We start from the raw sequence: 12403 nt of genomic DNA, 5'->3' as shown, positions 1-12403 counted from the left end.
GACATTGTTTGAAATTATCATTGATATGAAACCCTAGATACAGTTAACCGCTTGACTTCACCTCAAAGTTCCTAATTTCACCAGGTATAGCAGCTGTTACAATATAATAAATACCTCATTTAAATAACCAGTTTAAACGTACTTATCGTTAAGCTTAATTACAGCAGACAGGTGTTCTGGACAATACTTAATTGACAAATGTGTGGTTAAATACTAAAAGGATTTATCACGGTTCCAAGTTTTTAACCAGACCTGAATGAAAGATTCTTAGTGTAGTATAATATCAACCGATAGCGTCGTTTTAGCAATTTATGAAGCAATAATAATAATGTACGTCAGCCTATCTTCTTCGTTTTTTGCATATTTGTTTTCAAAAGGAAAGTCAATATCTCTTTACGATATTATGCATATCTTTATACTTCAACAGTAAGTTTAGCAACCGAAACTACATGACTCAAGAAATGTTGAATCGAAAACTTTCCAGAATGGTTGCATTTATTTCTATAAGTTTCAGAAGGGATGAAATAGTTTTTCATATTCCCAAATATGGCAAATAACATCCGTTTTCGCAACCAACAGTAATACAACCCCATAAAAAACTTAACGCTACCTGAGATAACATTAGCATTACAAAATATATAGTTACAGTATTTACGCTCTTAAATTAACTGTGAGTTTAATATCACATGAGCTTACCTAACCGATGCGCCAACGTTATATCAAGATAGGTTAATCGAGATATTTTAGATTTCATCATATGATAAGATTACCTCCCATACTTATTCAATAAATGTTATTTTCTGTTCTGTTCTGTGCTGTCAATTAAGGACGCATACATATGTTTACCTATTCACGTAATAAGGCAGGTTATAATTATAGCATTCGATATCCATTTAGGCATACAATTTATATCGTTACTACACATATGTCATTCGAATATCACCTGATTCAGCATGGAACTCTCATTTAGTCTTGACATTGGAAATATCCCTCAAACCTTATGCTCTTATAACGTGTTCTGATGTTGGCATTTATTTTCGAATGAACAAAACCACAGTATTATAATTAACTGGCCGATCTTAAACGGTTCAAAATTGTACACACAACAGGTTAACAATGTGATAACCATTTTAGAGAAAATCAAAAATGGATCAGTCAGGAATATTTAAATGAAGCGCGGTGTTGTACTAAATAATAAAAGTGGAACGTTCTCTTATATCAAACCCCACCCTCATAAAAACATTCAATGAAGCTTCTCTCCCCTGTCCAAAATCATACTTCGTTCAATTAGACAGGTCTGCCGCTCCCATCTTAACCCGAATCGAACATATGTTTTTGGAATCGGAACGTACTTCCAACCACGTTAAAGTTGTTTGTTAGATAAGAATCGACTACCTGATCATCTTAATTGTACTCCAAATCTTCGTTACTCCTCCAGTCGACAATAAATGCACAATGAAGACTATGGAGATGAGTTAGCCAGACGGATATAATTTGTGCATGAATATAAGTAACCATTATGTATTAAACAAGTGTGGAAAGAAATACATATTAAACATAACTTATTTCATAATAAAGTATTGTGTCCCTGTATGTCAGCCGTTTTGGTCTGTAAACTATCGATAAGCGTCCTTTGACCATTAGTATTTTTCTTGCATGTTATGTAAGACTCAAGAGGTTTTGACGATCACATCGACATTGCGTTCGGCCAGAAGAAGAAACGCATTTACATTTCGATCGGCGATTAACATGAGTTATCGTAATATTGACTCATTTGACGAGACACTGAAATTTTGTTCTTCATCTGTTACTTAAGCATTAAGTTTCAGAGTAAATAGTTCTCTTGCATGTGTAATGAACTGGTTAATTGTCACAGTAAAGCATCAGTTAGAACAGCGACTAGGTAGCGTTAGCCATGGATATATTTCCCTCGACGAAAATAATTGGAGAGGAATGCTCAATTTGTTTGGCTGAGACTGGGCAGCCTTTGCGTGTTCGCAGAATTTTACAACTTTTAGACCCTTGTTTAGAGTTATTTCGGTGTTAAATCCGTTGAATTAATCTAGTATAACAAATACAAAATGCATAACCAATACAACATACTGCAATTAAAATTATAACACCCTATAAATCATTTTTCGTGGATTTATTTTAATGAATTTCAGAAATCAATAAATCAGAACTTAATATTCTCTTTGACCTCGTGCATATATTATACTAGTGTCATGTTTATGCATTTGCTTTCCGTAACAAGCCATTACGTCGAAATCACAAATTAAATCTATATCAACTAGTATACGTAAGAGGCTATTACAATACGTAAAAACAAACTTATAGTGTGTTCATTTATCCAATATGTGGGATATGTTTTATGCCTTGAATAATATACTGGTATTATTATAAGTAGTAATGTTCGCCTCTGCTAATTATGTTCTAATATAATACCTCAACAATACCAATACCTCAACAAGGAATAATTTTGTGAATATCATCAAATTTTGAAATAATAACATAACATAAGATACCTCTTTAGCCAGCAATTATACCAGGTAGAAAATATGATCAATTCCTGGTTTGCATAGTGTAAAAATCACACTTTTTCACAAGTTTGCTTTTGACCGTGTTTGTAAGGAATTCTGATCTTAGTATCAACGAATAAAAATTGTTCATTGTTGGAAACCTATTTCACTCCTATCGGCAAATGTTGGACAATTGTTTCAGGGTAATCGGCCGTGAACTGTTGGACAACTACTGCAGCGTTATCGGCCGTCAATTGTTAGACAATTATTTCAGCGTTATCGGCCGTATATTGCTGGACACGTACTTCAGCGTTATCGGCCATAAATTGTTGGACAATTATTTCAGTGTTATCGGTCGTGTATTGTTTGACAATTACTTCAGCGTTATCGGCCATGAATTATTAGACTATCATTTCAGCGTTATAGGTCGTGAATTGTTGAACAAGTACTTCAGCGTTATTGGCCGTGAATTGTTGGACGCGTTCTTCGGCGTTATCGGCCGTGAGATGTTGGACAATTTCTTCGGCGTTATCGGCCGTGAGTTGTTGGACAATTACTTCAGCGTTGTCAGCCGTGAGTTGTTGGACAATAACTTCAGCGTTATCGGCCGTAAATTGTTGGACAATTACTTCAGCGTTCTAGCCCTTAAATTGCAATAGTACACATAGGTTTGCCAAATCCCATGCCTTATAGCTTGTTTGTTATTTCTATCTTAACTGAAGATATTTAGATGTACGTTTTACAGGACCTTCCAATTCACTTATGTTTTCGTCAATAACTTTGAACCTGACCCCATTTTCATAGTAAATGATAATAAAACATCTTAAGATCTTTCATTTGTCTTTCCACACCATATTAAACAAAATACAACATCCGAAAACAAAGCTATATCCAATCAACACAAAACCTGATTTAAAGTAAAGAAAATTGATGAAAACGACAAACGTTGAATCAAACAATAGCAAAATGACATCGAGGTGTGAAACATGTTAGTATTTAAAAGAAAAAAGTGACTTTACACATAAGAATTGAAGTTTAATATTAATATATTTATGTTTTGGCGCTCAGATGGATGCACGTCAACCTTAAAATTCCATTTAACATTTTGATTTGAGTTATTTTGTCCTGTGCTTTCAATATTTACTTAATATTTTTCATAATATGTTGACTGAATTTACTATTAAATATGCAAATTGAAAGCATATAGAAGAAACATTAGAGGATTTATTCCATCAAATATTATTCAAAGTAGAATATAGCTCTAAAACCTTCATAGGATATGTAAAAATCTGATTTAAATTATACTTTATTTACTTGGCTGTTTGCCCCAAGGTGGATTTATAAATGTATACTTATGAATATATCTAAAATACACAAAATCTGCACGATAAAAATATCATCTCATACAATTATTGCTGTATGTGCTAGCTAAAAAATCATCCCCGTTATTGTTTCTGTCATAAGTGACATTTTGTAGCCTTCCATTCTTCAGTTTTCAGTCTGTGTATCATTTATTTGTCTTTTTCGTCAGTTATGTCTAAACTCTGTGGGTAAATCTGGTTGATCTCTTTCTTCAGCTCACTTACTACAGCTTCCTTTCTGTTTATTATTTCTTCAGCAGAGGGTTCGAGGGTTTTCGACAGGTAATCGTATAGGAAATGTATTTCCCTGTCCGTCTCCGCAACATAGGCCCCGCAAAGTTGCCCAAAAATCCCCAGTTCTTTATGAAAATAAATCAAACGATTTGAAGTGAAACAAACCTATATTGAATATGAGTAAGTGATTAAAGAGAACATTGTGTCATCATCTGTATTTTATTGACTGTACATTTTTTTTTAAAAGGACCTGTTATTATCTTAAAAGGACTTGTTATTTTCATTAATGTTAATGGTTACCAAGATTAAGGAATCTATCAAATATAACATAAACTGTGTCTTCATAAATGAAACAATATTTTAACCTGTTCAGCTCTTTCTACAGACTTCAGACAACGTGTATGGTACCGTTCGTCTTCTATCTTTTTAAGGTATACTTCTCCGGCTTTTGTGTCATCTTTCAGGTACTTTGTTGCCGCTGCCATATCTTCCCAAAACTTGATAATCTTTGTTAGAAGCTTGTCCACATCACACAAGTGGGTTGCCGCTTCCTTAAGGTTTTGCACGTCACCAAGGCCAACTGTAACAAAGTGAAACTAAGCTGTCTAAATTGTATAGATAGACCCCTTGAAACCCCTTGAAACATTGACTATAACTATTGATCTAAATTATTTTGGCCCTAAAACTTTAACCGTTTTTCCTAAGTAAATCAGGGGCCATGCATTGTATTAAGGATAATATGGAGCATAACCTTATAATGTGATGGCCCTGAACAACTGGGTGAAGTATTTAGCAAATTTAATGAAGGGTATTGGACTTCTAAGTTAAAATCCCAACTTGCCCTAAGATTTTAACCGGACGCCGACGCTGGGGCGAGTAGTATAGCCCTCCATACTCTTCGAATAGTCGCGATACATATTCTAAACACACAGACAACAAATTAATTTAAAAAGAAAACGTTATAAAACTCTTGTTTAAAATAATATCATATAATTAGCACCTTGTTTATCACTCCGGTCCCTTCCCTATTAACATGCGTGACAGACCTTTTTTAAAGTGATATACTGATTCGCAACCTTATTGATACTGTTTACAGATCGACTAAAAACTAAACGTTTCTATTTTCATGCTCGAAACCAAACACCTCGGCTTATTGTCAATTATGGGCAGAGGTATAGGAGCTTTTTTTGATTATATAAATGCCTCGTTCAATTTGACACCTACGTATTTCGTTATCCGCTTGAACGTTCCTATCTTTAAATGTAATCAAATCTTACAGCGCATTCAGATAATACTTGATTTTTGGATTTGTTGACATTTTCTAGGTTAATTGGTATAAGGATTTATGTTGATTAAGAATAATCATGAATTAAAAAATGGCAAACTCATCCTCAAATCACATCTGTGTGCTTTTATTATTATTATTATTTCCCAACGCAGTAATGAAAATACCATTAAATACCTAGCCTGGCTGGTATATAAGTGATTTAATATAATACAAAATTTTCAATCATAACTAAATTAGAATCTAACTTTACACGGACGTAAGTAAAAACATATACGAATATCACTCATTTTGACGATAATTTGCCTTCATACGGTAATGTAAAGGAAGGCAACTCTAGATTTATTTCATGTAAAATAGTCGTAAGATTTAGCTCCCATACATTTTTCCCGAAAGTTAACTTCCTTATAAATGACTTTCCTGTTGTCGTAGATTTCATGAGCAATATTAAATTAAACTATGAAATTAAATAACTCGTGAAAAATATCCATATCCAGATATAATTTCGATATAATTCGACATGTTGATTTGTGAGAATACTTTTATTGACATTTTCCCAACATGTGACAATCAGTTTATTTTCCTACTGTCATTACAGATACATATCCATTGTAAAACAACAACAATAAAATGAATATTTAGTTAAGAATAAATGTTCCATAATGTATTTTTAACAATGAAAAGACAGTCTTCAAACCTGTCTCAAGCTTGATAATACGTATAGTCTAAACGGTGTGTGCAATTAAATGGATCGCCAAAGAGCAAAACCAAAAACACTCCTCTGTTATATTTTACGTAAAGAGTCATAACTGGGCAATTATTAAAAACAGAGTTCAACCCTTTATAATGAAGTTTGTGTGTATATAATGGAATCTAATGTGTCAGACAGCGTAGACATTCCATAATAATATTACTAATTACTACATAAATTCACTTATCTTGGCACTGACCATGTCATGAGGACGTCACCTGAATCTGAGTGGAAATAACATTTAATACAGCCCTCAAACTTGATATTTCTACTTTTCTTATGTTGAAATTTTCGATTTAACAACAAACATTATTTTTTTAAACAGCTTAAAATTGTACAGAAATATTAAAATGCGATATTTTATATTTTAAGATACACAAGGCATTCCGGTAGATACGCTCGATATAATATTGTACGAAATATATTGAAGATGAATCTCATTTTGTCTGTGTGTGTTCGTCTTTTAACGATATTAGAAAGCTATATATTAAGAAATGCTATTATATAAGACCGTCTGTATTAAGTTATTTATAATTGCTGCAATCAAATAACAGAACTGAGCTTATCAAACTAAGTATGTTTGTTAAAGACACTCTTAAAGCTAGATACTCTTTAATTAATGTTAGAACTTAATACGGGTTAGAGCCAAGCTCGGCAGGGCCCTATTACGGTCACACATAGCACTACTTTTGTTCAAAAGTTTCACATACAATCAGCCTGAAAAAAAGACGTAAAGGTGATGTAACCAGTATTTTTTCTGTTCATAAACTATATTGAGCGCTTGTATGCCGGACATCAAGGTCATCAGAGCGTGACGACACGGAAGAAAAATATTAAACTATGTGATGCGGCGAAATAGCGCCTCACTAGTTATTAAAATAATTCAAAATATGCTTATAAACAATAACTATGAATACTTTTGGTAAACTCAAAAAGACAAATAAAACATATTTCTATAGTTGTCTGAGATATATACTTTGTTTTCACTTGTTTATTTAAGATATTCATACGCATTGTTTACCATTCTAAACGAAGGTCACACTTGACAGTTAGCAGTTGTCATTTTAGGCTTTACAATATCGATACTATTTAGATGTTTGACAGTTGTTGATCGGATAGAAATTAATTTCTGTTGGATTACCGATTTAATTACGACCATGGATGATACCGGTACACATAGTAGAGCTTGTCACTTCAGCCAGGTACAGTATGATTATTTTGTAAAAACACTTTTTAGTAAATCATACAATGAATATATCAATTTCATAAACTTATGACATGCGGTTGACCAGTTCAGAAATCGCTATGGCTGAGTGAGATATTGTCACTGAAAAGATGGAAGGGGTATAGCGTCTGTGAACCTCAACAATGGATGAGTGAGATGTTTTGAATGAGATCAAAGGATGGAACACCTTTCAATGACCAACACGCTGGTTGAAAGATTGAAACTAAAAATATATACAGGAATTGTGTGACAGGTGAACTCTTGTGCCATGCAACACCACTTTTGTGTAAATTAAGAATTTGGGCGGGGAGGGTGCGGGAGGGGTATCCCCTCCTGCCAATTGAAACCATGGCGGAGCGCAAGATTATGACTGAAAAGATCAGTGGACGGTTGCGGTCCGACACCTAGTTCACCTAAAGGGCCGTCATTATGGTCTTTTGACGATTTTTAGACGATGACAGACACACATGAAATGTCAAAATAATAAAAAAAGAATTCCTGATCGCTCATTATTGTAGCTAGTCTGACACCATGTGAATGATAAAGATTGTATGTAATATTAAAATATTTAATATCTAAAAATATATGGCCACAAGCGGATTATTTGTTTTTTATATGTACCATAGAGTACACATGCACATTTTTTATAATTCTCAGATCAAGAGATCACCCAAGGGACCGAATCGCCCCAATCAGATAGCTCGACTGGTAACAACTGCAGTCCAACTACCCGGTAACTGAAATGCAACACCACTTTTTTGTGACAGATGTTATTAAATTAAAAAGTTGGAAGGGGAGGGTGCGGGAGGGGTTTCCCCTCCTGCCAAAAAAAGCACATGGCTATGCGCAAGGTTATGAATGAAAAGATAAATGGATGGTCCAGCACCATGGCTTTGTGAGCTATTGTGACTGTAAAGATGAATGGTTTTGCTTTGATCCACAGATTGTGTGAAAGATTGTAAATAAATAGTGCCGAGTGACCCCTCGTGCCAAGCAACACTATGGGAGATGAGAGATTGTGACTGAATATGTTGAGAGGAAGTCTGACACCATAAGAGTGCGAGATTGTGATTGAAAGACAAATCGGCAAATGCGGGTTGATGGTTTTGATGTGGGCCACAGATCGTGTGAAATATTGTAACTATTGTAACCATGCCACCTGGTTTTTGACATAACAGTTGTGGACTGATTTTCAGCAATGCAGGTATTGCCATGTTAGTATTGCCATGTTATGTATTACTGGAGGCAATAAGTTTGAAAATAAACCGGACTTTTGTCAAGGTTTCCCTGAAATAAATTGCCAGTATGTTACTTGCTCTAAGCTCTTTGATGTTAACATTTGCTTGTTATGACATCATGATCAGTGTATATTTCAATGTTGTGCTCCGATTGGATTAGCGCTATACCATTAACTTTTGATATCGAGGTTCCAAATATCAGCTATTCTTGATCGTATACGCTCATTGATATACTGTTTGTTTCTTTCCTAATTGAATTTCTTTCATACCGTTTTTGGTGCAGCTTTGAGATAATATCGTTTTCTAATGAAACTGCTGACTTGTATTGGTCTTTGGTCTGTATTGTGCATCTATTCGCACATTTTGTTTGCTCTTTTAAGCAAACATACATAATTGCAAACAAGTATCAAAACTTACTACACATACATGTATGATGCAGAATGATGTTTCATTTTAATTAGTGTGCATATGATTTTCAGCTAATGAACAAGAAAAACATCCACTTAAACAATCACAGCAACACATCTAAAGAAATATTGCTTCTTTTCATTAATTCATACTATCAAACATTCATTAATATATTCATTTATTTGAAGTTTATACATTGAAAAACTTGACATTTCTGAAGGCAAAAAAAAAAAAGGTGATCCGGTTTCATTGAGATTAGACTTTTCCCTTTATGCATTAAAGAAAACACCTAAATACACTCAAAATGCCTTAAAGGGACTGAACATTAGATTGGCAACAAAAATCTTTTTTATGTATCGAATCTCAGGACAATTATTTAATAAAATGTTGTCAAAACGTTCAATCTGTGAGAGTGCAGTTTTAAAAACACTTATTTATTGTTTATTTCTATAGCCAGCCTGGTTGCTGAAGCCACATAAGTATTTTCAAGGACAAGAACCAATGCTGATAAAAACGTGGTCTTGTGATGGAATTCCATACCGGTTCTTGGCAATGATTTCCGAGAAAGGAATATCCTCTCCAAGTAAGAAATAATTCTAAGTATGTATGATTTCAACGCTTCCAAATGCATCCAGGTACTTGAAATAAGTTGAGATTAACCTTTGAGTTGTTAAAAACTGATTGCAAAATGTCCAAAAGACTATATATATATTTAATAATTTTGTCATGAAAATCTTGGAATTAATGAACTTTTCTGCATATTTATCACATAAATGCCTACATAAAAGGTTGTGTATGCCTCAAATGAGTGTTTACAGGCATTTTTTCATACTTTAACAGTATAAGCAGATACTTTTATTCTGTGTCAAACACTGATTTTGTTTCTTGCTTGCAGATTATGTTGTCCCAATAAGCTCCAGTTACATGTAGCTGCGGCTTTTCGCCCTTGGCATCCAGGAGATGCAGCTTTAAATCCAATAGTTCAGAAGAATAAAGTAAGTCAACTCTATAGTACTTGTTTGAGTGTAAATGATTCCAAAGAGTGAGATTTATAGCAAAGCAGGTGTAAATAAGCAACTTATAGACAATGGAAAGTGCTGTACTCTTGATTTTAAGCCAAATCTAGTCTTCAAAACAGATACTTAATGCAAAAATTTTAAACTAGGGCATATTAATGCCAACGCTGCATTTTCTATATCATGTAGCCACCTCATACATGAAAACACTAGCAGTGGTCATGAATCTTTCAGTTTTGGTGGGGTTTTTTTTTTGCCATTTCTTTTGTTGCGCCATTTGTCCGGAAGCAATCAATTTGGCATATAGTGGTGTTTAGAATGTCTATAAACACATTATCATTTTTTTGTTAAACTGAACATTTCTGTTACCTTTGTATAATTGGACCAAAAAAGCATAAATTTGACAAGTTGAGGGATTTCAGTTTGGCGCTATGTCATTTTTATATAAAACGCTAAGCCGATGTGGAAAAATCTTATTTTGCTTAGAAAAAATCTTATAAGAGTAGGCAGGCCATTTTTCTGGTGCTGTTTTATAGACACCATTGAAAGGTACAAGGAGAACTTTACTTGGTCAGATTATTTCAATGCATGAGGAAACAATGGCTCTTAAAAGTTTGCGGCTAACCATTCGATAGAAATGGCTATTTCTGCCTTTTAAGAAAACACCACAGGTGCTAATACTCATTCTTTAAGTGTTTAAGATAACATTGCCAAACTTTCAGTATGTGTTGCCTACAGCCTGAAATTGAACTTAGGGATTTTGAAGTCTGTTTAAATTGCGAAAACATTATATGCAACGACTGTTTTGAAAAGAAAAGCCATGTTAGTGTTTATATGAAACATATACTAAAAACAATTGTGGTCTTGGGCCATATTTACATACTTTTAACAAAGGTGACTTCATTTGTTAGTGTGATAGCCTCTTCATCTATGTCAATGTGAACAAATTGACCCTTGTGTATTACTTCAATTTGGTGTTAATCTGTTTCAGATCGGGATCCATCACTTCAGAACCGTATTCACCAGTAACGCAGGATACCAGATTGGCATCTGGGATTGATCTCTTCAGAACTTTATTCAATAGTAACGTTTTATCCAGGATACCAGAGTGGCATAGGGATTGATCTCTTCAGTACTGTATTCACCAGTAACGTTTTATCCAGGATACCAGAGTGGCATCAGGGATTGATCTCTTCAGTACCGGTTTCACAAGTAACGTTTTATCCAGGATACCAGAGTGGCATCAGGGATTAATCTCTTCAGTACTCAATTCACAAGTAACATTTTATCCAGGATACCAGAGTCGCATAAGGGATTGATCACTTCAGTACTGTATTCAGCAGTAACGTTTTATCCAGGATACCAGGGTGGCATCAGGGATTGATCTCTTCAGTACCGTATTCACAAGTAACGTTTTATCCAGGATACCAGAGTCGCATCAGGGATTGATCACTTCAGTATGTATTTAGCAGTAACGTTTTATCCAGGATACCAGAGTTGGCATATGGGACCGATCACTTCAGTACCCTAGTATACCAGAGTGCATATTGGATCTGGGATTGATGGCTTCAGTCATCAAAAACATTTAAACTAAGAGACAAGAATTGCATATGCATCTCAAAGTGTTCTCAAAAGAGCATCATAAACTCTAATAAATATCTTTTTAATTTTGATTTACAAGTGAAAGTGGTTAAATTTTATGAAAAAACTTCATTCAAACACTAGTGTTGTTTTTTTGAAAGTGTTTGTAGAACATCTTTATTTCCTTCACAAATCTTTCTTATCATATTATAAATTATTGAAATTGTTTTAAACATCTTGCAGAAATGTTATTTGTCAGTATTGTAGAATTACCTTTCATGTTTTTGTACCATATGATGGCATATTTTCTTTAGCTAAAAACCAGGTCCTGATTCCATTATATTTCCAATTTTCATAGATATATGTTAAATTTGTATATTAGCACAAAAACACAAGTTATTGAATGTTCATTTTTGAGTTGTAAAAAGTAATGTTAAAGCGCTCCATATAATGCTGGAACTAACTTTGTTAACCCAGGCACAGATTCAGCCCTGGGCTTTAGGGCTGAAGCCCCCCACCCCACCCCAGCTGGGCTCAAAGATATGCTTAGGGGAGGGCTGTTTTTTTCTTTATTTGTTGACAAATGCAGGGCTGATGTGTCCATTTTCTTGCAGAGTATTACCTTATCAGTAGATCAATACATCATGGTTTATTTCAGTCATCTGGTCAGTAGGCCACTAATCCCTTGCCAGGGGAGGGGGCAATTAACTTTGTCTAGAATACCGTGCGTTGTTAAAATTAAAACTAAGCCTAGTACGTTCTGAACAATTAAGTGTATTTGCAAA

This window comes from Mya arenaria, chromosome 15 (genome assembly GCF_026914265.1).
Source record: "Mya arenaria isolate MELC-2E11 chromosome 15, ASM2691426v1".
Classification (NCBI taxonomy): Eukaryota; Metazoa; Mollusca; class Bivalvia; order Myida; family Myidae; genus Mya; species Mya arenaria.
Note: the sequence above shows the minus strand (reverse complement) of the source record.